This window comes from Nannospalax galili, unplaced genomic scaffold, assembly GCF_000622305.1.
Source record: "Nannospalax galili isolate Female #2095 unplaced genomic scaffold, S.galili_v1.0 scaffold1141, whole genome shotgun sequence".
In the NCBI taxonomy this organism is placed as follows: Eukaryota; Metazoa; Chordata; class Mammalia; order Rodentia; family Spalacidae; genus Nannospalax; species Nannospalax galili.
The window spans coordinates 517,358-538,449 of NW_008345269.1; positions in this window are offsets into that span (position 1 = coordinate 517,358).

Genomic DNA, 21,092 nt, shown 5'->3' on the forward strand with positions numbered 1-21,092 from the left:
CCTGGGTTCAATTCTCAGCACCCATATTGGATGACTCCAAAACGCCTGTAACTCCAGCTCCAGAGCATTTGATGATGCCATCTTCTGGCCTCTGTGGACGCCTGCACACATGTGGTGCACACACACACACACACACACACACACACAGAAACACAGACACATAATTTCAAATAAATGAATCTTTTAAAAAATAGATTCATGAGTAGTTAGACACAGAGGGTAATAAAAGCCTCTAGCACATAGCCATTGATACAAGACAACATCCATAACAATGACAAAGGTTTGACCCTGATGCATCTGATACGTGGTAGAGTTCTCACCACATCAGGTTTCCTCTCAGATACTGTCTTTGCTGATTGGATGATGGTCCTCAATCAGCTTATCCTCCCATGGATAAGTTCTATTAATGTGTTCTCTAATAGTGAATCTTTACTTCTCATTTACCATATCAATCTCTAACTTGTGGAACTCTTTAACTCACTGTAACTTAAAAGGCCCCTTAGGAGAAACATGGCTCAGCATATATAGAAATCTAACAGTAGAGCCGTTTAATATGCAAACCAAATTCAGTCCTATTCACTGAGCAGACATTAGCTGTGAGGAAGGGAAATAAATAAATAAGCAACAATGAATCACTGATAACGTCTGATTAACGATTTCTTGTTACAGGGCTGGAGAGAGGACTCAGTAGTTCAGAGCACTGGCTGCTTTTGCAGAGGACCCAGGTTTGGTTCCCAGCACCCACATGGCAGCTAACAGCTGTTCATAACTCCAGTTCCAGGGGATCCAACTCTCTCTTCTGGCCTCCTTTGGCATTGCATGAACATGGAGCACTTACATACATGCAGGCAAAACATTCATGTGCATAAAAAAAAATCAAAAAATTTTTAAAGATTACTGGTTAAGGCTTTAAATCTTTATTAAACGAACCTTTTCTCTCTAGACAGACAGCTGGTCGGGTTCTTGTGGTCACGTCTTCCTGCAGAAGAAGAGAGAACAAATCATCAGAAAAGCAAAAGGGACTATTTTAAGACATAAAAATTATATGAAATTCAAATTTCAATGCCCGTGAATGCCATTTTGCTGGAACACAGCCATGATCATCAGCCTATATGTTGTTGAGGAGGTTTTCTCCTATAGTGGTAGTGTTGGGCAATTGTAACAGACCCTATAGTCCGTAAATTCTGATATATTTACTACCTAGATCTTTTTTAAAAAGTTTGCCAAACCTGATTATAAAACAAGGGCCAGCCAACATGGTGGAACATGCCTTTGGTCCCAGCATGCTGGAGTCAGAGGCAGGCAGATCTCAGAATGGGAAGCCAGCCTGGTCTGCAGATTGAGTTGCAGACCAGCTAGGGTTACATATTAGGACCCAGCCTCAAAAAAACCTAACAAAAACAAGGGCCACTGCTTGGGGAATTCTTTTCAGTGCCTTCAAACTGCATTAGTTAAAACTGCATTACCTTCTCTGTGAGTGACAGAAACCCAACTCAAATACTAAGCAAACAAGATTTATTGGGTCATGAAGTTTAGGAATAAATCTGGTAACAGGCCAGACTGAATCAAGTTTGGGAACTTGACTGTATCAGAAACAACTGCTGATTTTTCCATGGTGACAGGCAATCCTGAAAGAGAGACGCTCTCTACCCTTCTCCCGGTGTTGTTGAACAGTAGTGTCTTAAGCCTACAGTCCCACATGGTAGAAAGCACAGCCTCTGGCTGTTCCTGTCCCCAGTGGAAAGATCTGGCCTCTTTGCTAGTTGCATCAAAGGCCACAGGACTAACTCTGTTATGGACCAAGTGTGATCCAGGCTACCATCAAACAAAACGGTGGAGTGAGGGGTAGAGAAGCGGTCTGTGCCAGGAATGACTGATGGAAAAATGGATGCCCAGAAGGCAAAAATCAAAAATCAAAACAGCCAGCAGATGGCCATGTAGAAAGAAAGGAAGATATTAGCTCTTCCTTTTTTAGGGATAATAACAGCTCAAAAAAGTGAACAGACATCTAAAAGTTTCCATATGGAGAATACAGCGCAGTTCCCTGTCTGTACGCGCTCCTGGCTGATACCCTTCAGACAGCGGTGACCAAGGTCCTAAGCATGGAGACACATCAGGCTGCTGTAAATTACAGTGCATTCCACAAATTAATTCTCTGAATCTATGTGTCCCTAGTCAACTACCATGCCCAGTGTTCCCATCGTCATCTAAGTAATACCAGCCTTCTATTAAGGCCCAGTGGAGAGGGATTTGGAGAGCTGATTGGTTTTATGCACAAAAAGGCAGAAAGTAGGGTGGATGGTGTCCCCATCTGGAACCACAATGTCCCATCACAATCCCACAATGTGATTGGGATGAAGCAGGGTGGGAAGTACCTGGCCTTTGATGGTAAACAGAGACTAAGGGGTTGGAGAGGAGCTTCTTGGAATGCTCTGCTGGCAGCAGCATTTTGCCACAGCAGGATCCTGGCACACGCCCCAGGAGTAGCCGGGTCTCCTTCTGGCTCCTAAACGGGAAGTGGAGTCAGTGTGTCAGGCACTTCCATCTGCAGGGCAAGCAGTATGAGGATTTCGTATAGATTTCTGAGGATAATGGAAGTGCACAGTTCAGTACAGATGACTCACTGGGTGAGTCAGTTGTTTAAAGCTGTCATCACTCAAATCACATCCCAGTGTTATGCCAGTGATTGGGCCGCAACTCAGCTCAATTTAGAAAGAATCTTTGGCTCAACCCGCCAGCTCCTGGCAAGTTCAGCCTTTGTTTTGAGAGACAGGGCTTGACATCTGCACACATAGAACTAACAACCTTGGGGGCTATATTGAAAATAAATTAAAATTTTGAACTGTGTGGTTTTGCATTCAGTCTCCAGATGAGCAAAACATCTTAACACCTTCATTGTGAATTCAGCTCAATTCCCAAACATTTAAACCATCAGGGATACAACGGAACAGGCATTTAGCTGAACAGTGAGCTCGGCTCTGTTTTGTACAGAAAACATGAACAAGGCGTTAACCAGATGCCAATGTTCATCAATGTGTTTTCCATTTCAGAATTCAGAATGTCAACTCCCCATAACTTCTTAGGAGTGAAAGTCTAACAGTGTTCAGCAATTCGCCTCTTTCAAATGTGCTATTTGGGCTTCAGTGCTGACAGTCCTTAAAAGAATATAACTCCTTCACATTGAGGAAACTTGTTCCAGTGTCTGTTAGACCAAGTCTAGCACCTCCAAACTGTAAGCAAAGGTGAGCTGTGCTAGTCTCTTACGTTAGCATCAGACGGTGCAGGAATTAAGACTTTCTGGGAGAAGGAGATGGGCTCGTGAATCCCGTTGTATGTTGGCAGGAAAAATCTTTTCCCTCTGCTTTTCTCTCCGCCTAGACTTTTCTCAAAGTGAATGTGGTGCCCCAGGCAAGTTAGAGAAAATGGTTCCTTTGCAGATGGAATGAGTTGAGATGACAGCAGCAAGGGGCAGGCGAATAAGAGGGAACACAAGCCTATGATTAGATTTAAATGGAGGCTGGATAGAGCCGGCTAACAGGAGGACATGGTGGTGTTTCCCAATCCATCCCCACCCCAGGCAATGGTGTAGGAAAGAGGAATTGGCTGTGTGGCATGAGGTAGGGACACTTTGGGTTCAAAAAGTGGTATTCAGCAGGTTTTGCAATACACATCAATTGGGTTTGCCTGCCAATCTCTTCTTCCAGTAACAGAAAACATGGCTCTCCTTCTGTGCCTGGAGGCCACATGTGTCTCAAAGGACTGACCTCACCCCCTTGCTCCCACCAACTATACTGTTCCTGTAACCCTCCATGTGTGGTCATTCACAGAATCTCGTCCCTTAGCCCCAGAGAGTCTCCAAGCTTGGACATGCAACCCAAGCCATCCCAACAGAGCTTCTTTGGATCCGCTAGAAAGATCCAATAGGATCTTCCCCATTTCCTTCTAAATGCTTACACTGGTTGATGGGAAGTTGAGTGCAAAGAGTGTTCTTACTTTCACAAAGAGCCTACCTCTGAATGAGACCAATAGGGAAGAAAATGAGATCCGAGTGACAGTCACCCAGAGTTACACCAAGATCCTTGTAGGCATTAAGTTCCTGAACGGAAGCGTGCCTGTTCCCCTTGAATGTCCCAGTTACACGAGCCTCTATCACCTTGTTACCTGGTCTGAACTGGGTTCGCATTGACTTTTTATTACTTTCAACTGGCCTGATTGACACAGGTTACGTATTTTCACATTTATCCTGGATTGCTATAGGAAACTGACCAAGCAGGGAAGGACTTGGAAAGGTGTGGCATTGATGCCAGATACCAGGAACCCTTCAGATAACCTCTTACTTGGGAAACCAAGAGCAGGTGCAATTTTTACAGCAATCTGCTTTTCCCTCTCACATCCTGCTGGAGAATTTTTATCTGAAGAGAATGTTTTCTGCACATTACTCAGCCCATCATTAGTGAATCTCAGTTGGAATGAATTCTCGTGCTGTAAGATGCCCACTCCGTTTGTGCTATGACAGTCTAATCTTCAAGTGCGGAACAGCACCTGGGCTAAGACTGAATCACAGAAAGAGAAATCACATTAGTAATGCTGAGCTCTTATAATCTGCCCCCAATTCTTATTTTTGAAGCCTTTCTTCTATAGCTATCATTAGCGGATGAAGACTCTGGTGGCTTCCTAAGCACTCTGCCTGGTTCTCCACAGCATTGCTTTTGGTTTGGGGGGGGTAGAATAAAAGTAGGTAAGCAAGTGACCAGTTTTGAATAAAAACCTACATATCCCTGGAATCTTGTTCTTTTCTAGGAGGCTTGCGTCACAAAGCAAATGCGTTTTTGCATCCTTACCCTCATTTCAAAACATGATTATACTAAGGTTGCATTTATTACTTATATTGAAAAGATTTTCTTGGGGTTGGGGAGGTGGCTCAGTGGGTAAATCATTTGCTTCAGGACTGTGTGAAGACCTGAGCTTGACTCCCCATGAAGCCAGATATGAGGCGTGAGTTCTGTAATCCCAGTGCTCCTCTGGTGAGATGGGGACAAGGACTGGAGAGCCCCTGGAGACCTGCAGGCCAGCAAGCCTCCCCCACACAGTAGTAAACAGAGGCCTAGTCTCAAACAAGGTGGAAGGCCAAGACCAACATGGGAGCTTGTAAGCCCTTTGACTTCCACACAACCACTGTGACACGTGCACACCCACACCCAAAATTTTTTAAAAATTTAAAGATTATTTTTCATAGCAATTCAAAACCCTACGCACACCCTGCCTACTCTTCTGAAGTACTTGTTTAATTGTTTTGGAGGAAAAAAAAGCCAATTGACAGAGAAAATCTGAAACAGGTTCATCCGGCTAAACATCCTTTGACCTGTTTCCTCTTAGAATGTGATATGGGACTGAACTGCACATTGAATTCTCATGATATCCGTGATAAAATGGATACGGCTTACTGGACTTTTTGTAATTAAGATTCTACTACTCAAGTATTCATTCTTAAGGCTCTGGCTGGATAGTTCAATTGTTTTCTACAATCTGTTCAGTAAAATGGCCCATTTCCCTGTACCTCAGTGAATTCACTCGTAGCAGCTAGCCCAGGGAGAGGGTTTTCATCTGATGAGGCTGAGGGTCATGTGTAAAATCAAGCCGAGTATCTGGACTCACGTGGGACGACCCCTCTTCTTTCTAAGATTTCGACTCGTTTCAGACGTGTCCAGATCCCTTTCTGAACCAGCGATGGGAGCAGCACAGGATTGAGACCGAGCGGAGGTCTCTCTACACTGTAGCTTCTCTTTCCTCAGCAATGCTCACCTTGTGACAAAGTTGGAGGTGTTCATAAAATAACAGTGTGGTACGGCATTAGCACTGACAGGTGGGTAAATGCTGGTGCCCAGCCCACGACACCCCACAGTGCTGTCATCCTCACAAAGCGATGTACTTTTGATGAACACGAGGCCTATGGCTCTGGCTGTCTAAAAGAGCTGGAATCTCAGGTGCCCCTCACCCCTCAATTGCTCACACTCTCTCAGCCACACTCTTGCCGGGCACAGTTTCCACTCAGTTACTTGGGAGGGAGGCGCCATCTGAGTGGCTCTTATGACCCGAGGTCCTGCAGGTCCAGGAGTCAAGTATTCCTGCTGGGGCATCTCAGAGCAAAGCATGGACTCCAACCCCCAGGTGTCCTCATGGCACATTTAGTGTGGACAATACTGGTGGGGGTGGTGGGGAGGCAAAGGTGAATTGAGCAGGACATTCAGATATGTCACCATGGATAGCTCCTTTGTCTTGGAGACCCAGACTGAGACTGGTGGGGTGGACTTTGTATTCAAAGCCTGATATGAAGGGTTAAAGTTCAGAACAATGACAGAGGAAAATGGGAAAGAAAACTAACCAAAGAGGCCTATAAAACAGGCTGATGGGATCAACTAGGGGTGAAACCCCTTAAGTTTACATGGCCCCAGTTTTGCTGCGTGATGCTTCCTAGGAACATGTTAGTCAAACTGCAGAGGGCATATTTTTTAATAGATTTATTTTTATTTTAATGTTTATAAGTGTTTTGCTTTCATGTTTGTAAGTATACCCAAGAATGCAATGTCCATGGAATCCCGGAGGGCATTGGACCCCCTAGAAATGGAATTATGGACTGTTGTTTTGCTGCCTTCTGGGTGGGACAGAGCCTGATTCCTCTGCAAGAGCAACCAGTACTCTTAACCTCTGAGCCATCTCTCAGCCCATGGGGAGTTTTTAAGTGATTGGTATGTAGATGAATTGCATTAAGAGTATAGAGGCAGGAAAGTGAAGGGCTTGGACCGACACTGCCATGATGGACTGTGTAGTTTTGATGGTAGCCAATGTAGTCTAAGCAAGAAAAAAATTGTCCAGGGACTATGGAGTGAAATAAGTGCTTAAATACATAGAATTCTTTTCAGATATTACTATTTCTTCGCTGGGATACTAGAAACACTTACATTAATGACAGCAAATGCTAGCTTGTGGGATATGGTTAGTTAGTTCCTGCGGGGCCCTCTGGGGGCAGCTGGACCCGGCGGGCAGGTCGCTCGGGAGGGACTACCCACACGTGGGGGGGGGGGATCAGGGAAGGAGAGTGTGCTGTCCGCCGTTCCACCAGCCCTCCTCGCGACAGGGAGTCTAGTCAAGCAGGAACTCGCTTGCGTTATAGAGCTTAAATAGGCAAAAAAAAAAACCGCAGTTTGGAAATCCCCGCCCCCAAAGTCCCCTCCCGAATGTATCCAATCAGCTTAAAGGTCAACCTGGCACATGGGCAGGGTCCCATGGGCATCAATGATGATCACGTGCTGATCACGAGACCCCAGAGACGGAGAAGTGTCCTTCAGCCAATCGGGAGGTTTTTAAAACCAGTCAAGCCTCACCCTCCTCGCTTCCTCTCAGCGCCATGTTTGCAGGGTCGCTCGTTGGCTCCCACAGGTTCCTCCTGGTTACAAAGCTCAGGGATCTCAGGGCCGTGGAGTCATCATAGGTGAGGACACCAGGGAGTCTGTCCCGCCTTCCTGGCCCACCTGCATCCTGCTGCTCTGTCCCTTGTCCAGCGCTCATAACTGGAGTTGCTTTGGATTGACAGCTGTGTTTCTCATGGATTCTGTGGTTAATAGAGTCCATTGCCTCTTTTACTTATCAATAGCGTGTTCACATTTTAGAATATATACATGGACATACATCACTTAGATCTTTAGATTATACCCCCTCAAATTTTAAATAATCCAGTGTGTGACATATTTGTAGTTACTTGTTACTTAAATAAGAATTTATTAAACATTTTTTATGGGTTAGGCATTGTGTTTGGTAGTTACTGATTTTTTCTCATCCGTTGGTTATTTATCCAGTACATAAGGGAGCATAACTTGCAAGACACACACACACACACAGGCACACACACACCCAGGCACTTTCATATAACACCACCTTATCCTGCTATTTCTTGTGTGTCTTATACCTAGAACTTTACACTCTAATCATATTTCTCTGTGTGTGTGTGTGCATTTCTGTGTATATGTTTGTGTGGAGGGAACACATGCGTGTGCAGGTAATGTGTGGAAGCCAGAGGACTTCAGCAGTTCCTCAGATGCTGCTCACCTTGTTTTTGAGACAGGGCCTCTCACTTGCCTTTAACTCCCTAACTAGACTCAGCTGGCTGACCAGAGACTCTAGGAATCTGTCTCTTCTGGAGTTACCGGCACTCACCACCAGGCCCAGATTTTTAGTGTGAGTTCTGGTGATCTAATTTAGGTCTTTGTGCCTCTAGGGCAAACGCTTTACCTACTGACATATCTCTCTAGACCTCAACCATGTTTTTATTTCTAGTGTCATTTTAAAAATACAAAAGTGGGCTATTCACCCTCCCCAAGACAATCACCCCACACTAAGGGTCCTGGACAACACGCATTCATAGTAAGCACTGAGTGTGTGACTCGCCCCTTGTTTCCATAGATACACTACTCCCCTTCACCTGATGTTTCCTGTAGAAGTCGCCACATTCTCTGTAATCCAGCTGCACCCCTCAGTCAGAACTGGGGACCCCGGAGCCAAGCTGGGCCAAAAAAATCACTGCCCTAAAACATACTGCATTCAGGACCTGAGGTCTGTCTAGATGAGCTCTCATCAGAAATTAAACTTGCAAGCTATAACACTTGGGGGCTTGGGCAGTTGTATGGAGAAAATTCACTCAAAGAGGAAGAGCCTGATGATTAGGCACAGGGATTAGAGAGCCAGAGATTAGACCTATGACAGAATGTTCTGGAAACATCAGAGCTGTGGAGCCTTGTGCTTTGGAGCACAGCTGAACCCTTCTCACTTTACTCCCCCGATTATTCTGTCCTCTGTAGAAACATTCACATTTTCCTTAAGGTGGTTCAAGTCCGTCTATTGTGTTATTCAGCTTTACATGACTATAGTGGAATTCCTGAGGCTATTAACTTAGAGAGAAAATGTATGTTAAATTCATAGTTTTGGAGGTTAAGTATGAATGGCCTAGCAAAGCTTGAGAGAGGCTGACCCTGAGTGCATTGCCTTTGGACACTGATGAATCCATTGCATGATACTGTGATGACAGTGGTGAAGACTTATGTCAGAAGCAAACAAGTGACAGCCTCTGACAAGAGCAGGCTGGGGAGAGCACAGTCCAGGCCTCATAAGCCTGTTCAGGGCACACTCCCACTGATCTAAGGACCTCCCATAAGGCCCTTCCTCCACAAATCTCCATCACCTCCTGTCCTAGCTCCTGCTATCACCTGGACATGGGCCAGGGTTATCTGAGGGAGTCTCACCTGAGGAACTGCCTTCATCAGATTGCCTGTGGGCATGTCTGTGAGGCATTTTCTAGACGCTGATTGATGTGGGAGGGCCCAGCCCACTGTGGGTGGTGCCATCCCTAGGCAGATGGGTCTGGGCTGTGTAAGGAAGGTAGCTGAGCATGCTGGGGGAGCAGGCCAGTAGAAGCATTCCCCCCATGGTCTCTGCTTCAGTTCCTGCCTTGAGTTCCTGCCATGACTTCCCTCAGTGATGGACTGTGACCTGGGGGTATAAGATGAAATAAACCTTTTCCTGTGGTATTTTATATGATTTATAATGATCACTGTATGATCATTATGAATTTATATGGTCACTGAAGTCGGTATACCATGAACATATTGTTACCTCAGCTTGTAGATAAGGACTTGATCCCAGAGACATTTAATGAGAATCCATAAGTTGTAAAAGTAGTTACTAGGAATTAAGAGCCCAATGGGTTCCAAAGGTGATTTTTCTCTCTGGATTAAATTAAATAATGAAAATCTATAATGAGGCTGGAACACAGAGTGGGTTATTCCTAAGAACCCATAATCCACCATGAAAACACAACCATTTAGAAAAGATGCTGTAAACATTAGGCAAAGAACAGCTAACAAAGTTATAGACTCTCCATCAAGTTATAATTTTTCATCTATTAAATTTGCAAAACAGACAACAAATCAAAATGCTCTCAAACACATTTAAAGCTAGAGTGAAGTGACTCCTTTCTACATTGCCCATTGCTGCAAAAACCGGTAAAAGCTTTTTTGGAGAGGAATTTGGAAAAACATTTCAATAACCATTAAGCATTCACATACTTTGACCCATGTAATTTTACCCCTGGAAGAAAAATAACCTTAAGAAATATTCTGAAGGCCATTCAGTAACATTTACTAAAGCTATCATAAAACAATTGGGTACCTCTGAAATGTGCAAAAATCATCATCTGTTCAAGTAGAAGTCTGTGGGTTTGCTGACTGATTTATTGACAAAATGAGATACGTATACTGGGCCAGACACAGAGGTTCACCAAAGCAGGCAAATGAACGAATGTGGAAAGAGGCATTGTGATACAAAGTCAGATTTGGAGAAGTCTAGATATGCAGTGTCCTGTTTGGTTTAAAGACCTTGTATTAGAAGAGTTCTCTAGAGGGACAGAGAGAGTGTGTGTGTGTGTGTGTGTGTGTGTCTGTCTGTATGGATGAATAGATGATTGATAGATGATGATAGATAGATGATGATGATAGATAGATAGATAGATAGATAGATGATAGATAGATAAATGATAGATGGTAGATAGATAAATGATGATTGATAGATAAAAATGATAGACAATAGATGTAATAGACAGATGGTAGAGAGATGACTGATAGATGATAGATAGATGATAGTTTATAGATGATAGATGATTATAGACAATAGATGATAGATTAGATTAGATAGATAGATAGATAGATAGATAGATAGATAGATAGATAGATAGATGATAAATAGATAGACAGATATAGACAATAACTGGATTTACGAGAATGGCTTTCATGATACTGTCTGAGTAGTCCAACAACTGTCTCTACACGGGGAGGCTGAAAACCTGGCAGATGCTTGGTCCACAAATCTTGGTACATCTGTAGTCTTGGTCTGGCTCTGAAGGCCTGGAGGATTCATGGAGAGCTGCTGGTCTTCAGTCTACACTGGAAGGCTGAAGAAGTTAGAGTCTTATGTCAGCAGGGTGTAGACGCCTTCCTTTGGGACTCTTTACTTCTGGCCTGCCAGTTGGACCATGTTGCCCACACTGGGGGATGGTCTTCTCTCCTCAGCTAATCCTTCCTGGAAATGCCTTTGCACACCTACCCAGAGGCTTGCCTCTTCCTTGATTCCAGATCCTGGCAAACTAATGGTCATGATTAACAAGTGCAGACTTCAAATTTGCTTCTGAGCTTCCAGGCAAGCAAAGGAAAAAGGAAATATCTCTGATTTAGCCTGTTAATGAAGAGCTAACACAAGACTTTCCAAGAGAAATAAGTTTTCTTGTATTTAGTTCTAAAAGAAGTCTCTGTTTGGGGGCTGACAAGAGGACTCAGTAGATGTGTTTGATCATTGGTACCAGTCATCATTTTTAGAAGTTTTCTTTGAAGCACAGTAATGGCCAAAGCTTTCCTGTATTCTTTCTCAGTAAAATTCTAGAAGCTACTATGATGGGCTGGATTATCTAGGACATTCAGGCAGGGGTGAGCACCATACGGGGTCAACCTGAATGGTGTGGTGGTTTGAATGACAACATCCCCCAGAGGCTCATGTATTTGAATACCTGGTCCCCAGTTGGTGGTGCTGTTTGCAGGAAGGGGATCATGGAAACTTTAGGAGGTGGAGCCCTGCTGGAAGAAGTACGTCTGTTGTAAGCACTGTGTGCAGAAACTAGACAGCCCCATGTTTCTTTCCAGGAAACAGTTTACTTGGGCCAGCCTTTGACTCAGTGAGTTCACAAGCCAAAAGACAGAGCCCTGAAAGCAGCAGAGCCCAGCCCTTTATGCCCCAGTAGTCCCCTTCTCAATTCTGTTTCTTTGACTCCCATAGATAGCAACAAATATCCTGATTGGGTGTGTGGAATGCCTCCCTTTGTGCTAAGGGCAGACTTTGAGAGGTCAGAGTGTTGCCCCACTTCCTGCTGCTCCCCCGCCATGCTTCCCACGTGCAGAGGAAACACGATCAGCTTCTGGCTCCTGACGCCCGGCCTTCCCCATCATGATGGACTTCATCCCTCTGGGACCATAAGCCACAATCAATTCTTTATCCCTTAAATTGCTTTGGACATGGTATTTTTATCACAGCAATCAAAAATAACTCAACACAAATGGGAAGCTTTCTTTCTAAAGTTGTAATGAAAAATGGAAGTAATATTTAGTGCAACCATACCAGTAATCCTGGCATATTTGAAAGTCTTCCTGTCTAGTTTTACAAATGTTAGAAATTATTTGACCAATTTTAGGACGATCTGTTTACAGCACGACAGAATTCAAGCTGTCTTTCCTTACCTGTGGAATCAACGGTAACGGTCCGCCCTCTCTGCAGCGTCATTTCTGTTGCAGTAAGAACTGTAAATGGGCTGGAGAGATGGGTCAGCAGTTGGGAGCACTGGCTGTTTTGCAAAGGACCTGGGTTTGATTCCCAGCACGCACATGATGGCTAACAACCATCCATAACTCCAGTTCCAGGGGATCTGACACTCTCTTCTGATCTCCACGGGCATTGCACAACAGGCGTGCACTTACACACATAGGCAATACACTCTTACACATAAAATAAAATAAAAATACATGAACTATTTTAAAATGACTTTCAGATGACTGTGTTAACCGAGAAGGATAGACACTCATATACGAGCTTTGGCTTTGCTTCCTGCTGCATTTCCAACCACCAAGATGACCTCACCATCTCTTTTCTTCCTAAGATAGAAGCCAGAAAGGAGGTAACAGCCATTGCCCCAAATCAGCACATTAACGGACACTAATCTCCACCACAACACACATTTCCTGTCCTTACCTTCCCATGCCAACTGCAAAAACAATTAAAGAACTTGGAGTGGTCTGAGGGTAAAGAGACTTCTGCAGAACCTAACTAGATAGTTCACCTCTGAAAGGGCCTTCGAAGGATGGAAGACACCGAGCCAAGATTTCTTATAGCTGAGAAACTCTGGAAAGTTCCTAAGAAAAGTATTCTGCCAGCCTCTCGCTTTTTGGAAAGGCAGAGCTGATTTTTCTGGTTTTGTTTATCTCTGCTTTATTTCAAAAAGCTTGGCCGCCTGACTCGTAGCAGCCCAGCACTCCACCTGGATTTTGCTGTGATATTTTGCTGTAAAAGTTGCTTTGTGTGAATTTTCAGCCACCAATATTTGTTCTTCCTGTATATAGGAAGAAACTAACAGCTTTTACTTAGTTATAGTGGAATTTCTATGTCTTTGTAGCATAAATAAATTCGACATTACCTGCACACCCTCTTGTCATGACCCAGCAGTTATTCCTTCATGTTTTCTCAGGCTTCTAAATTTTTTAAAACAATATTTTTCTTTATTATTTTTATTTTTTGTTTATGAGTGTATTGCCTGCATGTGTGTAAGTGCACCCGTGTCGTGCAATGCCTGTGGAGGTCAGAAGAGGGTGTCAGATCCCCTGGAACTGGAGTTCTGGACAGTTGTTAGCCATTGTGTGGGTTGAACCCGGGTCCTCTGCAAGAGTAGTCAGTGCTCTTAACCAATGAGCCGTCTCTCCAGCCCCAACTTTTATTTTTTCAGTCAACATCAGACGTGAATCTCAAGGTCATTCATCTTACGGGTAAATTGCATTCCCGTCCAGTACTTCCCTCTATGCACCAGATTAACCTCTCATCAAAAGCCCCCATAGGGGACTGGCAGCCTGGCTTGTGGGTAAAGGTGCTGCCCTATGACCTTCACAGTGGAAGGAGAGAACTGATTCCTGCACATTGTACTCTGACCATCACACGTGCACCATGCTATGTGCACACACACACACACACACACACACAGAGCCAGGGACACAGTGCTCAGCCCTGCAGTGGTGTCCAATCTTCAATGTCAACTTGAAAGGACTTAGAAATCACCAGGAACAGCACATCTGGGCCTGTCTAGGAGGGCATTTCCAGAGAAGTTCAACAGAGCAGGGACCAGGGACAATCCACCCTAAATGTGGGCAGCTCCATCCCACAAGTTGAGGTCCTGGGCTAAAGGAAAAGCAGGATGCGAGCTGAACCCCAGCATCCATCTCTCTTTGCTTCTCGACTGTGGATGCAGTGTGGCCAGCTTCCTCAGACTCCTGCTGCTCTGACTTCCCACCATGATGGACTGCACCCTCAAACTGAGCAGCGGAGTCCCGTTCTTCCCTAAGTTCATTTTGTCAGGTCTTTCAGAGCTAATCTGCCTGCATTTATGTTTTTCCTCATTGCTCTGTTCAGTTTGAACAGTGTGTACTTTCCAAACACAGAGGGGATAAGCTTGAATGACCCCAAGCTCCTGCCATCTCCTCTCTATCTATTGTGGGCTGAGTAATGGTCCCCTCGAAAGACATCTATTTCCACCATCAGACCTCATAAATGTGTTGCTCTGTATGACAAAAAGTGTCTTCACAGATGTGATTAAGGGAGTTCCTGAGGGTAATCACAAGGATCCTTACAGGGGAGGCAGGAGGATCCATGAGAGGGAGGGTTGTGAGGCAGCAGAGATTAGAGATTAGAGCGAAGCTTCTGAAGCCAAAGGATGCTGACCACTGAGAAGCTGGCGTAGGTCAGGTGGAGCTGCCTCCTGCAGCCCACGGAGGAGCAGCTCTCCAGCACCTTGTATAACTCCATGGGACTCAGCTTATGCTTATAAGCAGAGCTGGAAGATACTAAATTTATGTCTTTTTTATTTTATTTATTTTATGTGTATGAGTGTGTATTGACTGCATGTGTGTAAGGCATCAGATTTCCCTGGGACTGGAGTTATATATGCCTGTTAACTGTCATGTGGGTGCTGGGAATCGAACCCGGGTCCTCTGCAAGAGCAGTCAGTGCTTTTAACCACTGAGCCATCTCTCCAGCTCCAAATTTATATCTTTTTAAGTCACCACATTTGAGGCTTTTTGTTTCAGCAGTAAAAGAAAACATCTATGGATTTCCTGATGGTTCATGAGGACCTAAGGAAGCCTGCCTCATCACACTGCTCTAAGACCAAGTCGTTCCTTGTCCTATCAGTGTGTCTTTCTCTCTACCACACAACCATCCACCTGAAGTGCTTCATTCAGTAATCTTTAGTGAATTACCCAGTCACTGAGGCATCACTAGAATCTCATGTAGAACATTCCAGTCTCCAGGGTGGTCCCTCATGCCTCCTAAAGCTCATCCCTACCATCTAGCTGCACTCTGGACAGACGCTGATCTGCTTTCTGTCCTGTGGATTTGCCTTTATGAGGTGGCTCTTCTGTCCTATGATCACCTAGAGTACAATCTTAGTGTGAGGAGACTGTGTGTGAGGGACTCGCAGCAAAAGCTGAGGGCTTCATGGGCGCATCCTCACAATGTGCACCTTGTGTCATATCAATCTTCAGGACAGCAGAGCATGGTGGTACACACTGTTGATCCCGGCACTCAGGAGACTTTGCGTTCGAGGCCAGCCAAGTCTACATAGAGAGTTCCGGGTCAGTCAGAGCTACATATTGAGACCCTGTCTCCAAAGAGAATGAATGAAGCTTCATTCAGCATCTTTCTCTTCTGTACCCAAGCTCTCAGCTCACAGACATTATTTCTACCATCACCACCACCGTTTGTCCACAGCACTACCACATAATGAATGCTAGATGATTGTGTTACTAAAAACAATTTCAATAATAAGAAGCCATGTTAAAATAACAGCCCCGTAGTCACTGAAGTCATGTGTATGTAAACAAAGGAAAGCAATTCTGACACGAGCCCTGGCTGTTTCTCTTTTCCAACTACGGTGGTCCTGACATTTTCTTATGGTGGAACACAACTAACAATTCACCCAGTCGGCCAGTTCTGAAGTTTCAATAAAGTTTCTTAAACGTAGAGGTCAAAACACAAGAAATGATTTTTAATTATTTGGTTTCAAATACAACATGCGGCCTCAGGGATTTCCCTTCTCACTTGTGGACCTCTGTACTGGGTCGTGGTTATTCCAGCTGCCTAATTCCTTCAGCCGTCCATGCCTCCAGCACTTATTGTGCCCCCAGCAACCTGCTTGCTCTCACCCGGCTTCCAGCCTGCCTTACAATGCTCTGTCTAGGTGGCTAAAGGGGGCTTTTCCCCAAAAGTGCTCAATCTATTGAAGACAAGTACCTCCTCAAAGTTCTGTAAATTATCACTGTCCGAGAAGATGACAACTTATGTCACTACGAAATAGGTTCCTTGTTTCACTCACGCATTTCCAAAAGAGTCAATGTCACTGCGCAGACATTTTAACGTGTGCGACTCCAGGACCCCAATGTGGAAGACTTCTAAATGTTTCCTGGTCTCGGTTCCCCAGATTCTTACCATTCTTCTGGCATGGAGTTAATAAAATCAAAGACAACTTTTCCTGTAATGATCAAAAGCTGATCTTAGTTCCTTTGAGACATAAGCAACACAGAATTTTCTGTGAATAGAAATTCAAGCTTCATCTTAAATTAAAATTTTCCTCCTAAGAATTTGCTTAATAGGTCCCCAAAGAACAAATGAAAAGAGGCCACAACACAGATGGCGGTGTGTGGGTCTAAGATGTGGTTCTGCCGTTTACTAATGATTTTTAGAAGAAATTTCAAAATATTAGTGCCACGTGGAAGAGGTTAGGTATATTTTCTGAATTCTACTATTTGACAGTAGCAAACTGTAATTTGCCAGCTGATTATCTGTAGATCTTTACAGGTAGTATTTAATGTTGTTGACAGAATGTTTTTGTTCAATAAAACTGTCACAATAGATAAAAAAATCTTCAGGTTCCAAATTACAGAATTTGGTATTTGGCCTTGACTCCAACTCTAAAAGTCAAAGTGCTAAATGTCTTCATTGATTTCACCTGTTTCTGTGAACCAGCAGGTGTGAAACGGGACCTAGCAGATGATCCAATCACCATGTTCTTTGGACTGCTTCATCTAAAATGTGACTGTTGACCCATTTAAATGGGAGGTTGGAAAAAAAATGAAGGGATTGTCTTTGCATACCAAAGTTCATAGGTACAAATTTTTGTTTTTAATGTTTATTTTCTTTGTTTTGTGTTTTATTTTTCATTTGGGTGTTGGTTTTTTGTTCGTTTGTTTTTGAGACAGGGTCTCAGTATGTAGCCCTGACTGGCCTGAAACTCATAAAGACCCACCTGCCTCTGCCTCCCCAGTGCTGGATTAAAGGCATGTACCACCATGGCCAGCTGGGGTTATTTTGTTTTGGGGGGGGTATTTATTTTTATTTTATGTGTATGAGTGTTATGCCTACATGTGTATAAGTGCACCCATGTCATGCAGTGCACTTAGAGGACAGAAGGCATCAGATCCTCTGGAACTGGAGTTATGAATGCTAGCTGCCATGTGGGTGTTGGGATTCGGACCCATGTCGTCTGCAAGAACAGCCAGTGCTCTTAACCGCTGAACCATCTCTCTAGCCCCCTGGGTTTTTATTTTTTAATCATGCAGAAAAGAGAATAAGTTCCTGTTCTGGGCACTTTTTTAGGAATGGTACTGTCATGTCTTGTATATGAAATGTCCCCCCAAAAGGCTTGTGAGCGGAAGTCTCCATAGTCCAACTGGTGATTCTCAGAGATCATGGGGTTCCTGAGGGGGCTGACTTTATAAAAGTTTCACCCACTGATGAGTTCATACCGAATGGGTTACTGGGAGGTGTCACCTGTCTGGGGAGCTAAGTCGCTGGGGACGTGACTTTAACAGGTATATCTTGTCCCTACCTCTCTCTCTGTCTCTGTCTGTCTTTCTCCCGCCATACTTCCTGACAGCCATGAGATGGGAAGGTTGTCACTGTCATACTGTTTTTTACGTTTTCTGTTTGTCACACTCATCTAGATGCTTCTGCCTTGACATTGCCCAAAAGCGATGGAGCCAACAGACCTTGGACTGAGCCCGTGAACCAAAGCACGCATTTCCTCCTTTGTGTTTTTGTCATTTTGTCACAGCGATGAAAAATTAACACGTATTTATGAAATGTTAGGAAATGAATAATTTCCTCAATCCTAGTCAACGTAGCCCCAGAGTAGGTTATGGAAGATAAGATACCTATAAGCAAGATGGTTAAAATAATTTTTAAACAGAAATATCTCACATTTATTTGGCTTTTATAACATTCAAAGCACAATTTGTATGTATTATCTCATTAAATCCAAACAATAATCATAAGATGAAATATTTTCACCCCAATTTTGGCTCTATGATAACAAAACTAGGAAGCTTAAGTTGAACAGCATCACACAGCTGAGCATGAAGGAATGACATGAGCTGAGGTTCCCCCAGAGCCTGGGCATGTAATCGCTGCACCATGATCCACAAGGACCAAGAGGAGACGGAGCAGTGTGTATCCAGGGACTATCTGTCCTCCTTCCTGATTGTGAGTTAAAGTCTTGTTTGCATAATGATGTGATTTGTTCTAAGGGTCGTGGTTCTATGGCCATTGTGAGCTGTGCGTTCATCCCTATGTGCTCCTCTTCTCTCTCCCACTGGCCACTCTACCCGTGACTCAGGACCTGTCTCCTCGTGTCCACCATGTGATGCTTGCCTGCCTTTGTTTCCACAGTTGCTTTGCCTATTGAACAATCAGTCTTTCTGAGTCATTCTGTTTAGGAAAACAGACACATTGCCCCTTGCAGTTGTGCAGGATCAGACAGCTGAAAGGATGCACAGGGTCCTCAGGCTGTGCTGATAAAAGACTCCATGAAGCGAAGAGGTCACCACACAGCAACAGCAAAGAGGTAAGTCCAGGGAAAGCAACCAGGGAGGAGGGAGACCTCCAATGTTAGAGCCTGTGTCCTTTCTCAACTGCAAAGAATGAGCTTAGACCTCAGGTCCAGACAGCAAAATATGCACATAGGCTGCTTGAACCCAGGAGAGCCACGTCTTCAAATGGGAGTTGTTTATGGTTTTGTTCATATGACCCAAACCAGCCCATTGACCAAGCTCAATGACAGCAATCAAGAAAACATAAGCCGGGTACAGATAATGTATAATTCACTGTCTATACGCAATGCTGACAGGTTGACAGGTTGCTCCAACCCATCTTGTACACCAGCATAGGAAAATAGCACACTTCATTAGGTTAAATCAAGTCACCCATGGTTTTCCAAGGATGGGTACAGCTGAGAACAACAGCTCCACGTGTGCAGGTTTGTCCTCGGTTATGCACAGTTAACCATGGCCCACAATTATTAAATAGAAGCCTCCAGAAGTAAGAAGTTTTAAATCATTGCCATTGGAATACTTAATGAAATCTCACAGCACCCATCCGTTAGGCACTTAGTAGGCACCTCAGCTATCAGTCAATGATTGTGGTATTACAATGCTTGTGTTCAAGTAATCCTTAGTTCACAAAAAGTGGTACCAAAGCATGAGGCTAGCACCACCTCAGAGACTGTTAATCTACCGTCTACTCCTACAGACTGTGCGTCTGGATAGTTCATAGAGGAATGATATAATGTTTGGTTGGTTATTGACTGGCTTTGTCGTTAGCACAGTCTTTCCAAGACTCTTCTATGTCAACCCTTTCTTTCTACTTACAAACAGTATCAACACTGTGTGTTTCAGGTGGGACACAGACATTTCAGCAGTCTGCTTCTCAGCTGGAGGATGTTGTAGTAAGTGGTCACTGCCAGTGTGGTTGCAGATGCTCGTGCACAGGGGTGTAAGTTTTCGTGCCCATGTTTTCATTTCTCTTGGGTGGAATTACTGGATCATAGAGTTACCTATGGTTAACTTTTTGAGGAACTGCAAAGCTCTTTTCCAAGGGGACTTACCAGTTTATGTTCCCATCAGCAATGTGTAAAGACGGCAATTTCTCCACAGCCCCATGAGCACAATTATTGTCATTCTTCTTTATTATTTTGTTATAACCTACTAGCACGTACAGAGTAGGATCACGTCGTGATTTTGTTTTGCATTTCCCTAACAAATAACATTGGGATTCTCTTTTGAAATGTTTGTTATTTTTGTGTATGTATGATAGGGGGCAGGTATGTACCACATTGTGAGTGTGAGGGTCAGGGGACAGCTTTGTGGAGCCCCTTCTCTCTCTCCATGTTTATGTGTGCTATAGGGATTGACTCGGGTCATCAGACTTGCTGGGCAAGTGGTGTTTCTACCAAGTCCCCAACATTATTATAAAGTCACATCGGTGTGGAAAAATTGATTATTTAGATCATTCACCAATATTTTAATTGGGTAATTTGTCTTTGTTTTGTTGCCCTTTAAGCTTTCTTTATGTGGTCTGGGGAAAAGGCCTTCGTCAGTTATGCTGTTTTAGAATATTTAATCTGCTTTACGCATCTGTTTGTTTGGGGTTGCTTTACGCTTTGGGTGTTGTTCTGACTTCTATTGCTGTGAAAACACCACGACAAAAAGCAACTTAGGGGTGGCATTTGGCTTACATTCAGGGCACAGCCATCATGAGGGAAGTCAGGGCAGAAACTCAAACAAGAATTAAGTGAAAACCACGGAGGAACACCACTTGCTGGTTGGCTCACTCGCTGGCTGAGTTTCTCATAGGCTTATGCCCAGCAAACACTTTTATACAGCCCAGGATCACCAGCCCAGGGAATGGTGTCACCCAGAGTGGGCTGGACCTCCTACATCAAACAAGACAATTCCCCACAGACAGGCCCACACGCCAATCTGCCCCAGCAAATCCCTCACAGTTCAGGCTGACAATCAATGCTAAGCAGGACAGGTGTCCTATCTAATAAACCATGACCTAGCCGAAAGTCATCCAAATGTACACTGAAAGTCACTTCTAAGAGTTTTGTAGTTTACCTCTCATTTATGTCTTTAATCCGTTTTTGTTAATTTTGCATTTTGTATGGAGACTCCTGCTTCATCTCTCTGCATATGGATGCCAAGTTGTTCTAGGACTTAAAATTTTTTATTTATTATTTTTATTTTATGTGTATGCATATATTGCCTGCATGTAGGCTAAGTACACCCGTGTCGTGCAATGCCCGCGGAGGACAGAAGTGGCTGTCGGATCCCCTGGGACTGGAGTTTTTATCAAAAAGACAATTATTTTGTTCACTGAATTACCTTAGCACCCTTGCCAAAAATTATCCA